At 45.9% G+C, this 22,590-nt stretch overlaps 1 protein-coding gene across 4 annotated transcripts in view; it reads right to left on the bottom strand.

The window, feature by feature from the left end:
* TEC (tec protein tyrosine kinase) overlaps positions 1-22,590 on the bottom strand; it is an 837,667-nt gene that overhangs the window by 398,739 nt on the left and 416,338 nt on the right. The gene's annotated exons all lie outside the window — the stretch shown is intronic.

Genomic DNA, 22,590 nt, shown 5'->3' with positions numbered 1-22,590 from the left:
GGGTAAAGTGGCCATTGGACCTGGTCGTAGGTGAGACACAGTGGCTAATCTGGATGGCAAGGCAGTGTGGCCAGTGTGGCAATGGCTACAAGCCATGGCCAGTGACCCATGACCCCACTATGGGCTTGGCAGGGGTTGGAGCATGTCCAAGTAATAAGTGAAAGCTGTGAGAGACCTGAGGGTATCCTCACTCCTACTCCCCCTGGATGCTATTCTCAGGTGGGCAGGGGAAGGCCATCGCTTTTGGATCCTGACCCTGGGGGTGGAGAAGCGAGGGAGGATCACCTGGGTGGAGGGTACTTGAAGATTGAGAGTGGGGCACCCACAGGCGAGAAATGGTATCTCCCTTTCCCTATTGAAGACCCACCTAGCCCCCTCAGCCTTTAGAGGCAATTGTACAACATCTCCCCTCATTTTCCCACGCTTTATCTATGACAGAACTGGGATGAGGAAGAGGCGGCTAGGAGTAATGAACACTAGTAACTCTGTTCACCACTCTAGTACTGGGGCAAGGAAGATTCCTACAAAGCACTGGGAAGGTCAGGCATGTACCTTTAAATATGGTTAGGCAAGTCCATTTGGGAGCCTACACCTGCAACCTGTCAAGTGGTTGCAGGTGTATAAAAGGAGACCACAGGAGCAACAAAGAAAGCAGCAGGGAAGCCTGTGTAGGAGAGACCAGCAGGGGACCTTTTCCACGAGGATGCAGCGTTGGTGGAACTGAGAGGACGCCAGGATGTTGGCAGAAGTCCCAGTAGACCAGTGGGGAGTTAGACTCCACAAGTGTGGGAGCCTCATGATCTGGAGAAAGCAGCTGAAGCTGTGGGAAAAGGAAGAAAGAAGAAAGGACGCTGTCCGCATCGAGAGCAGAGAAGCAGAGCTGCCGGCGTGTGCTGGGAAGCACCCACTGTGCGAGTGGGGCTCTCAGAGATCAGCCCACGAAGTGGAGAAGAAGCAGCGGAGCCACCGCAGAGGAATGCCGAGTACCAGCGAGTTCAGGGGAATGGTACTCGAAACCTGGGGGGTTCCTAGCGGCTACGCATGAGTAACAAAGTTAAATTCAGCATATTGAATACCAAACTGAATGAAAATTGAAGCAAAGCTAAATCAAGCACATTGAATACTGAGTTGAGTGAAACTTTTGTGGGCAAAGCTGTGAGCCGAAGAAAGTCAAAAGGGAAAGTGCTCATGTGAAAACAACCTACGGAAAAGAGCCCAAGTGTGAAAGAGCGCTACAGAAAGGTTGGAAACAAATAAGACCACCACAAAGTAAACTACATGAATGGAGACAATGGGGAAAGGCCAAAGATTGGCATAAGACATGCAACACATTATGGCAAAACTAAGAGGCTGATCAGGAGAAGCCAGGAGAGTGTAGAGCTGCACATAAAGCCAGGAGGCCAACAAAGAAGCTAAGTGAAGGTGAACTGAGACACAGGACAAATGTAGAGGAACCTGTGTGGGCTGAAGAGATTAGGGTTCCTGGCTGTGCGAACTGTGATGGGTGGACCGTGTGGTCTGGCAACTGCACCCAGACCATGGAGCCCTAAATTGTGTAAACCGAAGGCATTGTGAAACACACCAAGAAGGAGAACTGTAAGTGAACTGTTGATGAAATCCAGAAGCAGGGTCAAGTTGGCCTGGAGTTGTGTTGAACTTTGAAAACCAGAGACAAGTACAAGTTGCTTGAGGAAGGGGACCCTGAGACTTGATGAGCTACAGATGCTGTCTTGAGGACGGAGCCTCAAGACCCTTTTCTTTTGAACTGTGTTGCCTCGAACTTGGGGAAGGGAACCCCAAGGATTGTGTGGAATTGTATTGATTGGAACTTGAGAAAGGTAATCTTGAGACTTTTGTGGAACTTTCTTGAACTTGGGGAAGGGGAGCTAATAAGGAAGCAAAGGACTGGAAGAAGCTCAGAACTTTGGGTTAATCACCATTTCTTTTATTATTGACATCCCTACACATTGTTTAGCTTTAGTTGTGAGGGTAAGGATAGGCTTGTGGACGCAGACAGACTTGTAAGTTGAACGTTTTCACTCAGACTTTCCTTAGTTTTGATCTGGTAGGGAAATCCCACCTTAGCATCGTGCAAGTTAGGCCTTCTACCATCCTGACATTTGAGTTAATATATTATTTCTGTTTGAACTTTGAATCCAGGGCTCAAGTCCAGGGTACACGTTGGGGGACAGAGTCCACCCACTTTATTCAGAGGGTGGACTCAGTTCCCCCTAGCTAAAATGAGAAACATTGAATGTCCTCTTTGAATTTAGGAATTAAAGCCATCCTCGGCAGTCGGCAGATTTTTAGGCCAGACACTTCACCACTACACTATATAACCTGATGAAAAATAACAAACAACTAAAGGTGAAATGTCCCATTTCAGTACTGCAAGTTCCAGGGAAAACATTTTTATTGGTTCTTGGAGTTTAAACATGCACATCCTTTAAAGTTTTCAAAAACAATATTAGAAGAAAATATCCTCTCTTGGTTTTGAGTGTGTGTTGATTTTATGAAAGGCAAATGCCATTCGTCCTGTTCAATTTGCGTAGTTATCCAAAGCCAATTTAATGAAATGTGCATATTTCACCTTGGTATGCTAATTTCTGGCAACATCACATCCCATTGCGTTTGTTGGTAAGTCCCCCACTTTAATTTTTAGGACTTGACCCCTGTTTGAATCTGTTGTCTGTGTCGTGCTACATGATGCCTTCACAAAGCATCAGTGATGGCATCTGTGATGGCATCAGTGTGCTCATTGCTGTGCTAAAAAGGGCGCTCAGAGTTAAGGTGGCACAGCTTTCAACTCCTGCTGAATTTCATTTATTGACTGAATATTATTTATAAATAAATAGTGCACCACAATTATCATTTTTGTTTTGCAAGCAGTACGTGAGGCAGATAACGTTTTTGAAGCTGTCCTGGCTGCCATCTGGGTGCCAACTCCAGAGCAATTGAGAGTCCAATGAAAGATAGGAAAGACTATGGTCCTCATTATATGTTTGTCGGTATCCTGGAAGTAAGACCGCCACGATACCGGCAAACAGTAATACCGTTACCGGTGCTTGATCTGCCGGTATCACTGGCAGATTACAGGTGCCGGCAACAGTAAATTAATCCCCATTCCATGGAGTCTATAGGCCTTCATGGGGGATTGCCGGTATTATTGGTGCCGCCAATATCAGCTGTTTTTTTGCTGTTATGAAGCCTGACTTACCTCCAGGTCTTGGCTGGAGGTAAATCAGGTCACCCCACCGGCAAACTTGTAGTTTAGCGGTGCGGGAAAAGCGGCAGTAACAAAATGACCACCACTTGTTTCCTGCGCCACCAAACGTGTAATGAGCCTGTACATCTTAATGCATACAGAGAAAGGACACGTAAACCTGTAAAGTAAAGTTGGGTAAAGCAGGAGTGTTGCTCACTGAATTTAAGAATTGCTGTCTGAGTCTGAGGTAAAATATGGCACTGAAGGCACTAAAGACTACTGGAATAACTGTGACATCATCGGCGACACTACTAAGCAATTCCAATATCTAAGCATACAAATTAACATAAAACACTAATGTGGAGACATATGGACACTTCTGGTAATTTACAGTAGTCTTTTATTTAAGATACTTCACAGCAAGCTCCCAACACAACCTCCTGCTCCAGCTCCCACTCTCAAGTTATCAGCTCAGAACACCAAGCTTAGTGTTGCCCATACACATTCCATCCCAATGTTCCAGAATGAAAACCTTGACACACATGAACATTCCACCCTGGGGTTCCAAGCCTTTACAGCAGAAACATGTCTAGTGTGTGAAGTATACACTGGTCAATGCAGTGTCCAACAGACCTGCATAACTCATGCGGGTGCAACCCTGCGATACAAATTCTAGCAAGCAGCCAACGCGAGGTATTGACTGTAACATTATTCTGCGTGTGGCTCATAGTGGCAATGATCATGTCCTAGTCATTACTATTAATCAGCTGATCATGAAGACTCCTGAAGCAAGCATATTCCAAGACACCCTCCGCTGATTGCATGTGCCCCTGGAGTGTGGTCCTATCTGAGTCGTGCAGAATTCACAACGCGTCTGCGAAGAAACCAGACAGACATTGGAGAAATGGAGGTTAGCACGGAGCCTAGCACAGGGGCAACGCGCTGGTCTTGGAAGCAAGACAACGTAGAGCAACAGAGGTTCCAATCCCGGATTTGCGCTTAAAAACCAAACTCAGGTATGGTATTAGGTGTGTAATAAAAAAAACGATTAAATAAATAAACAATCACCACTTACTTTTACTACCCATTCACTCGCTGCCTACACAGTTTACACATACTGTACAGCAACTTCCATTGTGATTGGTCTTTTATAACGCGCTTAATACCCAGAGTATTCTAAGCGCGGACCCGGGGATCGAACCTGTGTCGCTCCTTGTCGTCTGCCTTCCTAGGCGAGCGTGTTGCCCCTGAGCTATCCTCCCGCAAGTTATACTACTCTCTACAGTACCCAGACTGGAGGTACAGTCAGTGCGGCTAGCTGCCACATTCACAAAGTAAAATATGCATCTTTAATTGAAGCACCGCTCTATAGATAGCAGAACATCTCTACATCATAAGCCACTCATTTCAGTTCCCTCTTTCAAGTGTAAGACTTCACTTTTTGTTCAACAATACTTCCTGTTTACCACTCAACTTTAATGAAAGAACAATTGGCACTATATCCTCTTGGGCCTTATCTTGTGCGCAAGAGGAAAATGCTAAGTCTGCTTAGGAAACAGGTTTGGCTACATACCATGTGGCATATAATTTCTGCACATGTGCAGACATGAAATCACACTGCATTCATGAAATCTATATTAGTTATTTTGTTTTACTATTAGTAGCAAACAGTGCTGGAAATGGAAAATATGTGCTCTGGGAACTCACTATTCCTTGGTGGGCAGGGCTGACGGGCAAGGGGGAAGGGCCCAGGGTCCAGGACAGGTCATGTAACACAGTGGGCCTCATTACAACTCAGGCGGTAAGGGTTAACGCCGTTGTTAACCCTTAACGCCTGATTCCAATTTTAACGGCTGCTTTCAGCAGGCGTTAAAATCCATGGCGCTAAACCGCCTTGGTGCTAATTACAGCACCGTAATTTACAGTGCCGTAATTAGCACCTTGCCCACTCCCATTATGCCCTTTGGGGCAAAAATGGGAATGGGGAAGGGTAAATGAGAAATGGGGATTTACCGCCCCACTCACCTTGGAATGGGGCGGTAAATCCGCCATCCACCATGGTGTAAACATAGTTGGTGTACTTACCGCCTGGGTCGTAATGACCCCAAGTGGGCCTCATTACACGGACGGCGGTAAGGGTTAACGGTCACCGTTAATGGTACCGGTGACTGTTAACCCTTACCACCTTACTACGCGGTCCCTTTGCGGGTTGGAGACTTTAACGCCTGCTTTTTGCAGGCGTTAAAAACCAACCCGCAAAGGGACCAGGGAGCTAATTACGGTACCCCAATTTGCGGGTCCGTAATTAGCACCTTCCCCATTCCCATTATGCCCTATGGGGCACAAATGGGAATGGGGAAGGGCAATGGGGGAAGAGGGAATTACCGCCCCACCAACCTTGGAATAGGGCGGTAATTCCCCTTTCCTCCAAGGCGGTGCCAGTATTTTACCGGCATGGACCAAGGTGCTAATAGCACCTTGGTCCACTGCCGTCCGTGTAATGAGGCCCGTATCTTCATGGAACACACGCCTGGAGATTTGCATGAAAGCAAAGAGCATTTTGGGAACATAAGAATGCCCACAATTTTACATTTGAAACAGGTGTGTGATAGTGATTCAGCAAAAAACCTTTCTAAGCGAGTAGTGGTAGTTGGACTCTGCTCTTTCCATTGATCACAATACTCACCTTAACAAAATGACTCTACATCTCAAGACATATATACCAATGTATACAGCTTTTGAGTAGGAGGTGAGGCTATGGCAGTTTCTGCATTCAGTCGCGAATGCTATGTCCTCATAAACGCAGGCTGTTCGTGCGCGAGGGCTCGTCTTGGGAACAGATAAGGGTGTTTCCTGGACTAGCCTCTGGTCTTCAGGATGGAGCACCTCTTGATTAAGATACCATTTCCTACCCTGGTAGGAAAGTTCCAACCCATTTCCTACCCTGGCAGGAAAGCATAACCCTTTCCACATGGGTACATTGAAGGTGCAGAAATTTACATTAACAGATTTCTTGCTGCTCTGTGAGGGTTATAGAGCTTTGCGGGTCATCTATCTCGTCCCCATGTTCAGAGCTGCTAATATTCGGCATACTTGGGCAACAATGGACTTCTGCAGGGCGACATATGACCTTAATATTGTCTATTTCAACGCCAAATTCATTCATCGTGCCTGGCTCCTGAGGAAGCGTCAGATTCCTTCGGCGTTTGCCTAAAGAACCGCATTAGAACTGGGTGCATCGAGAGCCACTTGGCAATGGATTCACTATTGCTGCCACAGTTTTCTCTTGAGCACTAACCATTATGGCCTTTTTCTTTATATCCATCTTCTGTATTGTATGGGTTATTCTACTTTATGGTCGCTTGTGAAGGGATGTTTGTATTTTAACATTGCATTCATGCTGACGCCCTAAGTCGAATAAAGCTTTTATGACCTGAACTGATAACCCTTTGGATTTCAGCTTCTCGTCGTGATTAAGAAGGGTGCTTAAGTGGGAAAGAGCTGATTGAATTGATGATAAAAGGAATGCAACCTGGTTTTTCTATTCATTACATATTTGAGTTTACTGAACAAGAAGATGAGTGTTTTGATCAGAAACGCTGTCCACGAGGACACCACCTGTTTGCTGGGCAGTACCTTTACAGGGTGCTTTACAAAAAGGTCAGAATGATAAATGAGCAGGTGGTGGAGGGGGTAGTTATTAGCGGGAACATGGATTGGGGACGACATGGACTGGCAACAATTGTTTTTACATTATATCCAGATAGAGATACTTATTGCTTTGTATACAATGCAGGAAGGGCTTAGTAATGGGGTCGGGGAGCAATGGTTTACCTGTATATTTTTGCTAACCCTTACCCGGATAGGAGAAATGTTTTAAAAGCAGTCTTGGAGGCCCGAAGTGAGGTTATGCTTTTAATTAGTGGGGTACTAGTTCCAGTGGTGGGGGGCCAAGGGTGAAGAAGCTGAAGTGAGAGGCAGCGCAGATTCAGGAGTGCCTGAGATCACAAGGTGCGAGGCTAGGAGTAAAGAGAGATAGAAGGAAATGGGAGCGTCAGTCCTCTATGGATTTTAATAAAAGACAGGAGGAATTTGAAGAAGGTCCGCTGTTGTATAGAGAGCTATCCCCAATGAAGGAGGTGCACAGACGTAAGGGCACTGGAGGTTGTTGAGAATGCAAGTTGCAAAGTTAATAAGTCTTTTCAGGGGGTAGAAAAGACAGGGTGGACTGCCCAGGAGGAGACTAGAGTATTATAAAGATGGCTTAAGAGTAGAGTGCAGATCGAGATTTAAGTAGAGAGGTAAGTGAGATGAGGACTAATCTCTTGCCCATTCATTAGCTTTAACCGGGCCGCAGTGGCAGTGGAGGAGGTCATGAATTTTCAAAGCTATGCTTCTCTGTCAATGAGTAACACAAGGTTATGGCCTTCAGGGCCGCGGATGAGGAGATGGAGAGGAAAGGATACTAGAGGGCATGTTACCTGTGGAATGCTGTGACTTGGGAGGCAGATCACTATAGTCTAAGAGGATCTGATCATAAAAGCATCTGAGTGCCATCTAGTGGTGGGTGGCACAGAGAAGGTGGAATAGGGTGAAGGAAGGGAAGGAGAAGATAGTTTGGGGATCATCGGCAAGGTGGTTGCCAGAGAAACCAAAGGCGGAGATCGGTTTGGCAAGAGAGGAGGTGTAGAGCGTGAAGAGAAGTGGGCAAAGTATAGGCTCTTGAGGCAGGCCCAGTGGGACGGGGGTAATGGAGGTGCCAGCGCTCCATGAAATGGAGATGGATAGGCCAGAAAGCTAGGAGGCAATCTACTGGCAGAGAGGGCTGTTCAAGTAGAAGGCAGCAGAGAAATGAAGGAGGCTGAGAATCGAGGCAAAGTTGTACGTTTGGGCAGTGGAAAGGGAGGGAGTGAGTGCTGTTTCTTTTGGGTTCCAGATTAGAGGGGCTCACAGAGCCCATTGGTCTCCAGGTAAAGTCACTACTACACATTTGGCCATTTTTAAAGATTGCCACTTCAGTTATGCTGCCTTACGTATACCACATAAGCAGTGTGGTATACGTAAGGCAGTGTGGTATTCTTAAGGCTAAGTATATTACCATTGACTCAGATCCAGCAGTGCAGACGTCATTCCAGTGCTACAGAAATCTGGTGCAGATGTTGAATCAAATAAGCTGCAATGATACCTATGTCTGTGTTTGTATGCAATGTGCCATTTACTGCTACCACGTCTGTACCTCTGTAACTAAGCTCATGCAAGTAACAGCGCCTCAATGCCCTTGGGCTGCTTGCGCGCTATATAAATAAATAAATAAATAAATAAATAAATAAATAAATTGAAGGCAATTTCTATGAGAAATCTAACCCTCCTTTGGAAGACCTCCAACTCTTTTACGTTGAAGACGGGTCTCATGTCCCCAATCTATGACATATCACGTTATATTATATTTTGGGTAAAAACCACTGTGGAATGTGTGACCCTGTTAACATGGATTTCTAAACTCTGTCGTGGTGGACAAAAGTTTAGGAGGCCACCCTAGTTTGGTGGAACAGAGGAACCTTCTGGACAAATCAGACCAATCTACTGTTACTTGGCAGGCGGTCAAGACTAAGTCGATCGGAAGCCCACAATGAGCACACACAGTAAAACTCCAAAGAATATACTTATACAAGTGTATATATAAAATACATATACATTTATTATAGGCCTTAATAATTAAACACAAATATACCAAAGTAATACCAAACAGTTACCACACACGCTGTTTACTATTTACCATATATATAATTATGTTTCACCTAATGTGGTAAAGGGGAAAACACAACCACAACCTGCAAAAGAAGGGTAAGTTAACACAAATATAGCATTGGGCAGTTCTTCAGAGTCGATCCCTAACTTAAGCACTCCACACCTACGAAGTGGGGAGCCTTATGCTTAAAAGTACAGTAGTAGTCGTTATGAGTGAAAGTGAGTCCTCTTCAAGGAGCTGTAGCAGTTCTAGAAGGGGCTTGAGGTGATGAAAAACAGTGTCCTACTATTCGGGGAGGGTCTACCCTTGCAGGTAGTGACTTTTGAGTTTCGGGAATAGCTAGAGAGCACAGGATAGCCCAGCTAAGGTGAGTATATTTTTAAGGATTCTCGTGCGTAAAGAACAATGGTTGTGCCATGGGGCCACTGGTAAGTGATGCAAGTACTCCCCGACCCTTGACACAGTCTGGGCCAAACTTTGCCAGTCTATACCAGATCACTTCTAGGTTCAACCCCTGCAGTTACACGTCGCTCTGGCTCTCGGCGGCTTCGGGACGGGACGATCATCTGTGGCGGGACAGTAGCCTTTTCTCAGCTCTCGATGAAGAAAAGAGGACAGTTCCAGTGCAGCACGTCTCAAAGTACGGGGGGCAGGTATGCAATGCTCATACAACGTCCACCATCACAGCAGGGCGACACAGCGACACAGGTACTGCAAATGCTTGCGGCGTGGCACACTCTCTTAAACCGAGACCCAAAAGGACTACAAAATTTGGTGGTAGAAATTCCTTAAATTTCGAGTGTCAACTCTGCACGGCGGTGCTCCTAGGCGATACCCTGGATTTGGGCTGGTCAGTTCACTGGATGGCCCAGGAACACTTCTGCAGAAGCTCTATTAGAGGGTTATCAGGAGTTGCGCGAGTAGTTGTTCCCACTACTCTAAAGGGTCGAAGCGCCCTTGCTGGCCTTCAGTGATCGATGCAAAAACAGGGGCCAACAGCCGGCTCAGGGTGCTAAACCATCCAGCAAGTCTCAGGCTGTGCCACGGGTCTGCTTTAGCATTTCAGGATACTTGGCTCCTTCTGTAGTTCGGTGTGAACTGCAGGTGATCAACCTGGAATGGGTGCAGAGCCCCATCTCTTATCCAAGATTTGCTTCATGCTCAAATCTGGGATAACCAATTGAAGATCTGCTCTCTTGCATTCATGCCAGGCATGGGCCAATCATGGCCCACAGTGATTCCAGACATTCAGGCATACCAGACATACTGACACCAGTAGTGTGGATTGGGACAAGACAGTCCCAACTCTCTTCCTGGGCACTAGCGCACGTGACATGCAAAATCCACGAAAGATGCGGTTTTTGCAGGAGTATGCATGCCCAAAGAAGGAATTCCCGGGTTGGCTCGAACTTGGGGAAGGTAAATGGAAAAAATGGCCCAAGGTCAGAACAAAAGACTTTGTGGCACTGCCAATTTTGGCATGACCACATATTTCAGCCAAACGCGATAAGCGCAATATGGTTTGTTAAAAAGAGGTAAAAATACTATAACAGTAGACTGCTGCCACCAGTTCATCCTAGGCACACTTGTACAGTCACCAAAAAATCCTTAGAGGGTGTCTAGAGCCATAAAACAAATAGACCCCGATGCGCCGTACAGATATAAAGTTACCAAGAAATGGCAACAAAGTCAAAGACTAAGGGAAACATAGTTTGACAGTACTGACAGTGTGAAGGACGTGCTAGTTGGAAAGGTCAGGTTAGGTTAGCCAAGCAAAAGCAAAAAGGTTGGGGGTTCCATAAATGGAGGGAAAGTTGCACCTATGGGAGATCTTTCCTAACACTCGCCCCTCCCAAACCAAGGACAGGAGAATTAATCTACCTCTGAATGAGTCTAATGTTCAGGTCGACTTAACATTCTGGACTACCCATCAGCGTTGATATGTTGGACACCTGGCCTGTGCTCAACAGTGAAGTCAAACCGTTGCAGGCTTATAGACCACTTGAGCAACTTTGGATTCTCTGCCTTCATGTTCATTAGCCACTTTAAGGGCTTATGGTCAGTTTGCACAGTGAAGTGGGTCTGATAGAGGTAGGGCCTTAGCTTCCTTAGGGCCCACACGACAGAAAAAATATTTTCTCTTCAGTGGACCACCTGAGCTCTCTGTCCTTAAACTGGTGACTAATGAATCCAATCGGGTGTTCCGTGCCTTTTTCATGTACCTGTGTTAGTACAGCACCTATCCCAGTGTCAGAGGCGTCTGTCTGCACAATAAAACCATGTTTGTAGTCAGGGGCCCTGAGATCAGGGGCCTGGCACAGTGAGTCTTTTAAGCCATTGAAGGTCTTCTCACACTCCTCAAACCAAGAGACCTTCCTGGGTTTCATCAGAGTAGTGAGAGCAGTCAGAGGGGCATCTATGGTAGCATAATATGCCATGAAATTTCAGTAAAACACAGTGACACTTAAGACGGCTCTCACTTGAGTTTGTGTAGTGGGGGTAGGACAGTCTTGTACTGCTTGTACTTTACTGGGTAGAGGCTGAATCCTCCCTCCACCTTCTTCATGTCCACGGTAGACAACTGATCCTTGTCCAATCTGGCACTTACTGGCCTTTATGGTCAAGTGTGCCATATGAAGAGCCTTCAACACTATGCCCAGGTGTTTCACATGTTCTTTCCAGGTGGCACTGGAAACTGCTATATCATCCAGATACACTAAGCAGAATTCATCCAACCGATTTAGTACATGGTTCACAAGCCTTTGAAAAGTGGCAGGTACATGTTTTAATCCAAAGGGCATTACCCTGAACGGGTAAAGGCACTCTGGGGTTGAAAATGCCATCTTCTCCTTGACATGTTCTGCTAGGGCTATTTGGCAATACCCTGCAGTGAGTTCAAATGTGCTGAGGTACTTGGAGGCACCCAAGGTATCCACCAGCTCATCTGTTCTAGGCAAGGGGGTGATCATCCGTCCTGGTGACAGTATTCAGAGCCCTGTAGTCCACACAGAACCTCAGATCAGAGGTACCTGCCTTTGTCACCAGATCCGCATGACTTGACTATGGACTACTGGAGGGCTCAATCACCCCAAGATCCAACATCTTGTTGACCTCGGTTTTGATGTAGGATCTCAACTTGTCTGATATCCTATACCCCCTACTTTTGGTAGGTACTCTGTCCCCTGTGTCAATATCATGTTTGCACCAAGGTGTCAAACCAGGAGTCAGTGAGAACAAGGGGGAAAATTGCCTCAGCAAAGTTCTCTTGTTGGGTAGGAGTCCAGTGAGGGGCAACTTTGACACCCTCAATGGAGCCATCTGAAGGACTACTTTTGAATAAGTCAGGAAGAGGTTCTGATTCCTCCTCTTCATTGTCAGATGCCAAAAGTAGTGCAGCTATTTCAACCCTAGGGATGAACGTTTTCAGCCTATTTATGTGGAACACTTTTGGGGGCTTGACCCAGCCTCATAAGGTCCACTAAATAATTTACCTCACCTAGCTGTTCCACAACTGTGGTAGGGCCTGATCATTTATCCCATAGAGCTCTAGGCCTTATAAGGGTTCATAATCAGGACTTCTTGGCCTGGGGTAAGTGAATAAGTGAAGCCTTCTGGTCAAACCAATGTTTTACTAGACCTTGACCAGCCATCAACTTATCACTGGCGTGAGCCATCAGGGTACCATTCTCTTCCTTAACCCCAGCACATAATCCAGTACATTGGTAGTGATAGAGGGAGTAGGGAGTTCCCACCCTTCCTTGACTATGGCCTGTGGTCCCCTTGCAGAGTGACCAAACACAAGCTCAAAGGGGATGAAACCGACACCCTCTTGAGGTACCTCTCTGTAGGCAAAGAGTAAGCATGGTAACAGGAGATCACATTTTCTCCTTTGGGATTCTTCCCGAGGCTCAATCATGCTATTGAGAGTCCTATTAAATCTCTCAACTAAGTCATTTGTTTGTGGATGATAAGCAGATGAAAACCTATAAGTGACCCTGCACTCTTTCCACATGGCTTGCATGTACTTAGTCATGGAATTGCTGCCTTTTCAGACACAACTTCCTTAGGGAAACCAACCCTAGTAAACCCATTGCCAGAGGATGTCTGAGGGTCAAAGGGACAAACAATGTTGATGCCTGCCTTCTCAAAAGGCACTCCCACCACAGGGAGTGGCACCAAGGGAGCCTGGATTGTTGCACCACTTTTACGAGAAATCTGACAAGTGGTACAACTCCTACAGTGACCTTCTACCTGGACCCCAATCTTGGGCCAGTAGAAATGCATGGATAGCCTTGCTTGGTTCTCCCAATCCCAAGGTGACCAGCAAGAGGAACTTCATGGACCAGTTGTAGGAGGAAGGGTTTTACTTGAAGAGGAACCACCAACCTCTTTGGTCATCTTGAGTAGACTCTGTGGGCTCACTGTACAGGATCCCACCTTCACAATAAATCCTAGGTTTCCCAGGAGGTTCACACTCAAGCTGGGAAAAGGCATCCTTAGGCCTTTTAACGATGGGTACTCAAGTTGGCCCTTACTATACTCATCGTTATCAGGACCACCTTCAACCAATGCACTTTGGCGTTCAGGGTGGTCATGTGGGTTGAGAATTTCAGGCAGCACCTCTTCCTCATCAGGTTCAGGTGCTTGGCCAACTGCCTCTACACCAGTGGCAGGTGAGTTAGGGGGAATATTCTCTTTCCCTCTTATGATTTTTGTGATTCCCTTAGACTTGGTTTTCCCCTTTGGCTTTGGCTCAGCCTTGGACTTGGGCAGGGCAGACTTTGTTTGTGACCGTGTGCATGGTTGTTCTCTTGTGTCCCCCACAAGCACTAGGTCTCTGAGGTCATTTCACAGCAGAATCTTTCAAGGGACTTGCGTCTGTACACTCAGAGGTATCCTTACTACTGTACCACTAATAGATAGATTCACAGGCATTACTGGGAACTTGTGAGGGGGCATCAGCTAACTTGATGGGCATCAAGGGAGCTCTGGCAAGCTCTTCTTGGTTTACCAAAGTGGAATCCACCACAGTTCTGCTGGCTCCACTATCCCCAATGGCAGGAGTGTCTACTCCATTGATTAGCACACTGTCTTTAAAGTAGTGCTTGGTATTATCAGTTATACTAGCATAGGCCTCTGAAACTCTAGGCTCCCAGGAGCCCACAGATACTAAGACTACTTCAGACTGTACCCCACTGGGGAAGGAGTCCAAAGAGAAGGATGCCCCTGTGACAATTTCTTCCTTCTCATAAGAGCGGAACGCCAGACTCACAGAGTGGACCCCAAGGTTTTAACCTTACATCTGGATTCCCCCTTCACATGGTCACTTGCTCCACAAGCCACACATGATCCACTGGGTCTGGGGACATAGGGAGGTTAACTGTAACCAGAGCTATGCATGGAAGGATGACTCCCACTATTCTGAACATTCTCATGGGACTTAACCGTATTATGCTTTTTGTGGCCCTTATGGGAGGAAGAATTATTAGTACCCACCCTCCTTATCTTTGTGCATTTTCCCCTCCTCCTTATTGCCAGAAGCAGGCTTGTCCTTATGGGACGCTGTGTGAAACCCATACATCTGCAATGGCTAATTTCTTTGAATCTATCTCCTTAGAATCAACCAAATGCTGCTTAAGCTCAGGGGAACAAGAAGCAAAAATATGTTCAAGCATGTTTGTTTGCTTGTTTATTTATTTGTAATGTGCGCCTCACCCAGGGCGCAGTACAAGATAATGCAATTTCTTAGTTACACATAATGACAATAAAGGCAAACCAGATGAATAAACACATCACACCCTCAGAGGTGGTGACCTTGTAACCTTCCACCCATCCAGTCAAGTTTTTCAAGGAATCAGTCAAATACAAAACACACCTTCTTTCTTTTTGTAATCTCTGAATCTTTTCAAGTATTGGCCAGGAGTCTTCCCAAACTTCAAGACCAGAGTTTGCTTCAATTTCGCAAAGTCTTTTCTGTCAGCCTTTGACATTTCCATAATAGCACTGCAGCCAGAATGGGGAAGTCCCCTGAGCAACCATGCAATCTTATCAGCCTCTCCAACTTCTTGCCCTTCACATGCATACCCGAATGCAGTTAACCAGTCCGAGATGTAATTCTTGTCATCATACATACTAAGCAGTTCTTTTGGAAACCTTGGATGGGAGGAGGAGCCAGACCCATTACCAGATCCTGTAGAAGAGCCATTGGCAGCTTGTAACTTGGCAAGCTCCAATTGGTGATCCCTGTCCTTCTGTTTCTCGGCTTTCTCCAGTTCTAGCTTAGCCATGCGAAATTCAAGCTCCTTATGCTTAAACTGCAGCTCTTGTCTCTTGAATTCCAGCATGGCTGCGACCTCAGAGCCAGCAAAAGAAGCACGGGACTCTACATCATCCGGATCAACATTATTCTCCTATATGAAGGCAGCAACAGTACTTTCAGCACTGTTACTGGGAGTAGCCCCAGCACCGTGTGCACTGTCATAAGAGGACAAAGCTGTGATTTGGCTTTCCTGCCATTCCATGATCTTCTGGATTATTTCAGCTTTTGTGCCGGAGGCTGACAAGCCTCTCTCTGCACAGATCTTCCTTAGCGTATCAGATTTGGAAGCACTTACAGTTACATTCGTAATTGCTTCCTTGCTATAAGTGTGACTTACAGTTAAATGTAAACTAAGGTCACTGTGTTTCTTGTTTAAGTGAAAGCAGGGTATTTCACCAGTGTGCAACACTGGGTACCTCCAATCTTATCCCACCGCTGTACACCAATGTGTTAAGATGGATTTCTAAACTCTGACCTGGTGAGAAGTTTAGGAGGCCACCCTATTTTAGTGGAACTGGGGTACCTTCTGGACAAACCAGACCAATCTACGGTAGCTTGGCAGGCGGTCAAGACTAAGTCTCAGGAGGGGTGAGAGTGATCGGATACCCATAATGAGCACACACAGTAAAACTCCACAGAATATGTTTAGACAAACCTTCCAGCACATCTCTGGCGGTTCCACAGGTCTGCTTTAGCGTTTCAGGATACTTGGTTCCTTCTGTAGTTCGGTGTGAACTTCAGGTGATCTGCTCTCTTGCATTCACGCCAGGCATGGGTCAATTATGGCCCATGGTGGCTCCAGTCATTTAGGCATACCAGACATACTGGCACCAGTAGTGTGGATTGGGACCAGACAGTTCCAACCCTCTTCATGGACACTAGCACATGTGACATGCAGGAGCCTGCGAAGATGCGGTTTTCATGGGAGGCTGCATGCCCAAATAAGTAATTCCTGGGTCGGATCGACCTGGGAAGGCAAAGGGACACCATGGCCAGATGACAGAACAAAAGACTTTGTGGCACAGCCATTTTCAGCACTGGCCACAGTCTTGAGCCTAACACGATAAGCACAATATGGTTTCTTAAAAAGAAATAAAAAGACTATAACAGTAAATTGCTGCCACCAGTTTGAGCTAGGCACACTTGCACAATCACCCAATAATCCTGAAAGGGTGCCTAAGGCCATAAAACAAAATGACCCCTATGCGCGGTACTGTAAGGTACTTGGCCCATAGATAGAAAGTTACCAAGAAATGGCAACATAGTCAAAGACTATGGGAAACATAGTTTCCCAGTACTGACAGTCTGAAGGAAGTGCCAATTTCCCCATAACAGATGAGCAAAAGCCCAGAGGAGCGCAGGTGAAGGCTGTGCTCCACTGGAAAAGTCAAGTTAGATTAGCCAAGAAAAAGCAAAACGTTTGGGGAGTCCATAAATGAGGGGAAATTACACCTGAGGGAAATCTTTCCTAACAGACCCCTTTGTTGTTATCCTCTTTCCAATACTCATATTGTTTGAATTGCATTTGCACACGTTATGGTGTAGAAGCCCCTTTGTGTATTCACCGTCCTCTCATTCAGTAGGTTATGATATGATATGATATGGCATTTGTAACGCGCCTATACACAAGTGTTTCAAGGCGCAACGAGGCAGGGGGGGGAACAAGTGGAGACAGAACAACGATCCTACTAGGCCAGGTGTCATTCAGATCGTGCAAGTGCAAAGGGTAGAGGGAAATGTAAAAGTGCAAGGGGGAAAGTGAAAGGGGATAGTGCAGTACAAGGTTAATAGTATACAGCAAACAGGATAAATAACAAGGGCCAGCTGGTGGCAAGTGCGAAGTAAGTGCAGACAAGTGCTGGGAAGGGGGGCTGTAGGGATACAGACACAGTCCCGTAGTGCAGGGGTTGCCATGGAGGCAGTGCAGGGGAGAGTAGCTGGGCCAACTGAACCACAGCGTACACTCATTAGCAAGTGCCTAGTGCTGTGCTTTATGTTTTCTATGTGATGTCCTGATGTTTTTACATGTGTTGAAAACATTGATCAATAAATTGGTTTTTAACAGACAATTTGGTCTATGAGCAGATATTGATTGCAAACTCTTCGTGGAAGTTGTGTTTGTCACTAGCGAATACGAATAAGGGAGCGGTACGGTAGCCTGGTTCCGTTTTGTTGTAGCTTCCTCTTTCGAAACAGGCACCCCAATCTCAAAATAGGGGGAAGTACCCATAGTGATAGCTACATATCGGACCCATCCATCAGAAATGTCGACAGATAGACTGTGTAGACTTATGTCAAGCCTGGACACTTAATGTGTGTTTGACTTTTTACCAACTTACATCCTGTAGCTACATGTTTATTTCTGCCTTAAAATGTCGCACATTTGAGCCCATTTCTTTCCCTTTTCAGACAGAGCTCACTTTTGTTTCTATGAAATGTGTCGGTGTGGACACTTTGCGTTGGCGCTCGCAGTTCTGAGAGAGAACCGACGTGTGGCGCAGCACGACTTCCTGAAAGATGTTCACCGCAAGCCAGGGCACGCGCCTGAAGAAACGATGACGCTGCCCTCTGAAGTGCGCAGATATGCTGAGAGCGCATCCCGCGCTCCCAAAATAACGTGTTGCAAGTGACAGGCTTGCAAAGCTTGCATTCTATAAAAAACGAAACTTACTCACCCAGCAGTGTCTTTTTTTCTCCAATTGCTGGCCTCCTTGATGGGAACCATACATACAGTAGCTCACACAAAGTGGGCATCTCAAAACAGGTCGCCTCATCCAGTGCCTCTAAAACGAATTAGTAGCCATGGTAATATGAAGTTTATGCGTTCATTAATTGTTTAGTCAAGGCCAGTTCTAGGGCAACGCAAGACTTTATGGGCACTTTCAGGGCCACCAGAAGCATAGCTGCCACTGCCATGGGTGACCCCACAAACCAGGTATAGCTTTGTAGCCAATAGCACTTTGCATCTTTATGGTCCAGTAGTTCCCAGCATTGAAAGTGGTGTTGGCTGAAGGAGTCACATTTGACCTAGGATCATCAGGCTGCTATGTTAGAAGCAGGCACTGCTCTGTCCCTGCCCACAGCCAACAGTGGCGACTCAGCTGCGGGAGGTGAGGGTAGCAAACCGTAGCTTTAACCTAGTGCAGCAACAATGCTTACTCGGCCTGTGAATGGCAACAGGCTTAAGTGGCAGCGACACTGTGTTGGTGCACGTGGCGGTCAGAGGGATGATGATTACAAGGAAGAAGGCCTGGCACTCTATGAGAAATGTTGAAGTTGACTAATAAGGAGACAGAATGCAGAGGAGGGTTGCTTAGGGATTTTATTCAGCTCACACCTGGCAGCTATGCCGTTGAATTTTAATGATAAACCTTTTTTGGAGCAGTTTAGAAATAGTCAAAAAGTAATGAGTGGAGGATTTTGTGCACAAAATGGAGGACAACTTTCAAGGAGCACTGCTTGGATTCTTGAGGTTGAAAGCAGAAGAAAGCTCTACTAAAGGGACTCTCAAATCCATGAAAAGGTTTAGCATCTCCAGCAAGGCGTCCCCTTGAGTTAAATGTTCACTTGACAACCCATCCTTGATGACTTGACACCTTAGGGGACAGAGGTAGACATCTCTTCCCATCCACAGCAGGGCAGAAGTGAAGACTGCATTGTGGCCCATGTTCCTACCTTTGTCTGGGGGCGGGGAGGGGGGGGGAGGGTATCCTATTACTTATGCTTATTTAACAGATTTGTGTTTTGTGAATTTCTCTTCATGTCCTTAAAACAAACATGTTTCCAAGCTCTGCATTTCGAAGGTGGAGTTAGCTTAGGAACCGTTAAACCTACACGGTGAGGCATAAAAGTGGAAACATCTACTCAAGAGCCAGTAAATATGTTTGAAAGAGGAAGGTTGTTTTTATACTAACTGGCATGGCACCTGACTAGCACCGTTGGGTAAAAGAGGATAGCTTTAAATTGCATAATGGAGAGAAATAGTACTGAAAATGAGATCCGTTTGACATTTAAAGAAATCTATTAAAAAAGATATTACGAGCGCCGACGCACCATAGCTCCTCGGGTACTGCTGCTGCCTAGAGAAGAGCAGGCCACCGGTCACTTGGCAAATCGGAGGGCATGCACCACTTCTTTACGCCCCTGCACTAGAATCTTGATCTTCAGTGGCTGGTAGTATGGCTGGTGTCTTCACTGTTGTTCCACTAGCTCCCATGAGCGTAAATATGACCTCATAAGCAACACAGACTTGGTTCATAGACTCATTCGCTCTGGTGCTCTCCAACTCGCAACAGACAATTTACTGCACTCTCTGTAAAAGCCAAGATGCAGGTAGGAAGAGGGCGGGGAACGTCTACTGCAATGCTCTGGCAGGTTACAACATTTTTGAGTTTACCAACACCTTCTAGGACATACATACCTCCTAGCTGAGGACATCACCAGCTCACCAGCTCATTTCTAAGTGGCCACGGTGAAAGGATATAGGATGTTTTTATTGACTGGTCCAGTTGGGGCTGCAAGGACTGGTTGAGTACCATAGTGTAGCCATTGGGTAACGCGGGGGCAATCATACGTTTGTTTCTGTTATATGGAGAGGTCAAACTGAGTTTTCCTAGTTCCATGATGCACTGAGACACGCTGGGCTTGCCCTCATGGAACCGGTAGAATATAACACTAGCAGGGTGTTCCCATGTTTAGGCGACAGAAGAGGACAACGGCAAGGGTTGTGCAAAGCTGGGTTGGGCAATCCGGAGAAGGCCTGGCATTGGGTTAGATATAAGTGGTCTAATGCTATGAGGAACCCTGAGGTGGAGCCTGAGTGGAATGCAGCTTTCCTCTATGCAAAAATGTTTTGAGAAACTGTCATTTTGAATTGACACAATAAAGTGCTTAATGAGGTGTATATATCACCCTGGTCATTATACATGATGGGAAAGGTGGCAGCCGCAATCTGCTGGAAATGTAAATTGGATCCAGCTGATTTTCTGCATATGTGGTGGGGTGCCCTAAAATGATACAGTTCTGGGAGGAGGTTATAAGAGTGTTGGTAGGTTTCATAATTTGGTGACTAAATCCCACCATCAAACTATGCCTGCTAGGATTACGTCAGACCAAAAAAGAAATGTGCTCAGCAATTAAAATTGCTCTCTCCAGGGCTAGTGTGGGCAAAACGTAACATCGGCATGGTGTGCAGAAAGGAGGGAGCGCTACCGATCGCTGTTTGGTTCAGTGATTTGAAGAAATTGGCTTCAGAAGAGCGCAGTGTCTGAAATGATGAAAGACAATTTGAGGAAAATGGGGTGCTCGATCCAGTCCGGCACCAGGTTATTGATGAGATAGACCTTAGACCGCCTTAAGGGCATTTGTCAGAGGCGTCACAAAGTTTGAAAACATATGCATTGATTGCATGTACTCACGAAATGTGGGTGGTCCACTAGGGGAGACGCTATTTAGGAAGACACCCTATCACTGGTCTTCGATCATTAAGATGCTTCAATGCTTTGGCTTGATATATGCCCTGTTTGCACTTTGACTATATCTGCTGTCGATGCTATTCCCTTCAAACCTACTTCTTGATCATGTAATTCAGTGTAATGATTTCAATGCAACACAGTTTAAATTTGACTATCCTAAGGTGTCGCTTGCTGTTAACATGAATCTACACTAAATAATTCACAAAAAATATATAGAAAATATTTTCAGTGAATGAAATAGTTGGTGTGGTGGGAGCTTACAGCGAGGCAGCTGGCACTTTGGGTGGCCACAGATCTTAGACAAGTGTGCACGTTTTTCAGATTCTGCCTGGTTTCATCGCAACTGAACGTCTGATCTTAAAGAAATTGTGTAACTGGTTGGACACACCGCACTCACAAATTACAGCAGATGGAATGGATACTGTGGAATATGCAGATCCGGCTTTCCCGGCATTTTATCCCAAGAAAAAATACCTCATGAGGACTAAGCAATCTACCCATCAATGTTCAGCAATATGATCGCATTCATCAAAGACAGCTGTGAAAGACTCAGCCCGTCTCCCTAGATGTCATGTCATTACACACTTTGATCAGGCTCATGCACAGTGGCGGCTGGTGACTTTGAAAGGTGGTCGGGCATTTGTTTGTTTGTTTGTTTATTAATTTGATAATGCGCACCAAGCCCTTGGGCAGCTGAGCGCAGCAATACAAGAATTCTTGAAACTTAGTTGCAGTGCATGTCAGAATATAGTACATGCATGTGATTACAAAAGTTGATTACAATACAGGATACAGTACAGTTATGGTTACAACAATGAATAGGAGGATGGGTAAGTCACAGGATCTTAGACAGTAGTTATTAAAGAGTGAAGAGATTATGGATCATTCGAACGGAGCCATTTGAGAGCATTGATTCTGAATCTAGTGTACGGTAAGGGGCGTCTGAGGTTCATAGGGAGTGTGTTCCATGCTTGAGCAGCTTTAACTGGGAAGCTGGTTACTCCAGCCATGGTGAGTTTGAATCTAGGGATGACAAGCAGGAAGGTATTGGCAGATCTCAGGGGTCGGGAGGTGAGTTTCCTAGTGATTTTTTCCGTTAGTTAGGGAGGTGCTAGAGTGTTGAGACATTTGGAAGTGAGGGATATAGTTTTAAGGAGGATTCTGTCCTTGATTTTTAGCCAGTGGGCTTCCTTCCTGAATTTAGAGATGTGCTCTCTTTGAGGGATGTTCAGAGCTGCTCTTAGAGCGTTGTTTTGTAACCTTTGAAGTTTGTCCGTAACATACTTGTTGGCTCCTGAGTACAGGGCGTTGCAGTAGTCTAATCTAGACATGATAAGAGCATTGGCCAGGGTAATGCAGCTAGCATTAGACAAGAATGGTCTGGCAGCTCAGATTAATTTACAGGTATAGGCGGTAGTGGAGGAGAGAGAGTTAACTTGTTTTTTGAGGTTGAGTGAGGAGTCCAGGTAAAATCCTAGGGTTTTAACCTCTGGCATAACGTTTATGATGTTATTATCGATGTTAAAAGATGTGTAGTTAGGACTTAATTTTTTTAAGTGAGAGTCAGATCCGAGGAGTAAGTTCTCGGTTTTATCGTCGTTCAGGCAGAGGCCTAGGGATGACATCCATGCCTGAATGAGGATGTATATTTTGTTCACCAAAGCCAGGTCCTCTTCATAGTTGCCCGAAAGGGGTATGAGGATCTGGGTGTCATCTGCATAATTAGTGTAGGTGACACCCAGTCTGTCCAACTTGTCAAATAGTGGCTTGGTGAAAATGTTATACATGGTGGTGAGACACAGGATCCCTGTGGGACTCCACATGTTATTTGGATGGGATCGGC

The sequence above is a fragment of the Ambystoma mexicanum genome, chromosome 6q (assembly GCF_040938575.1).
Source record: "Ambystoma mexicanum isolate Mex_15411 chromosome 6q, UKY_AmexF1_1, whole genome shotgun sequence".
In the NCBI taxonomy this organism is placed as follows: Eukaryota; Metazoa; Chordata; class Amphibia; order Caudata; family Ambystomatidae; genus Ambystoma; species Ambystoma mexicanum.
The sequence above is the reverse complement of the archived record's forward strand: the minus strand, read 5'-3'. Positions and strand labels throughout refer to the sequence as shown.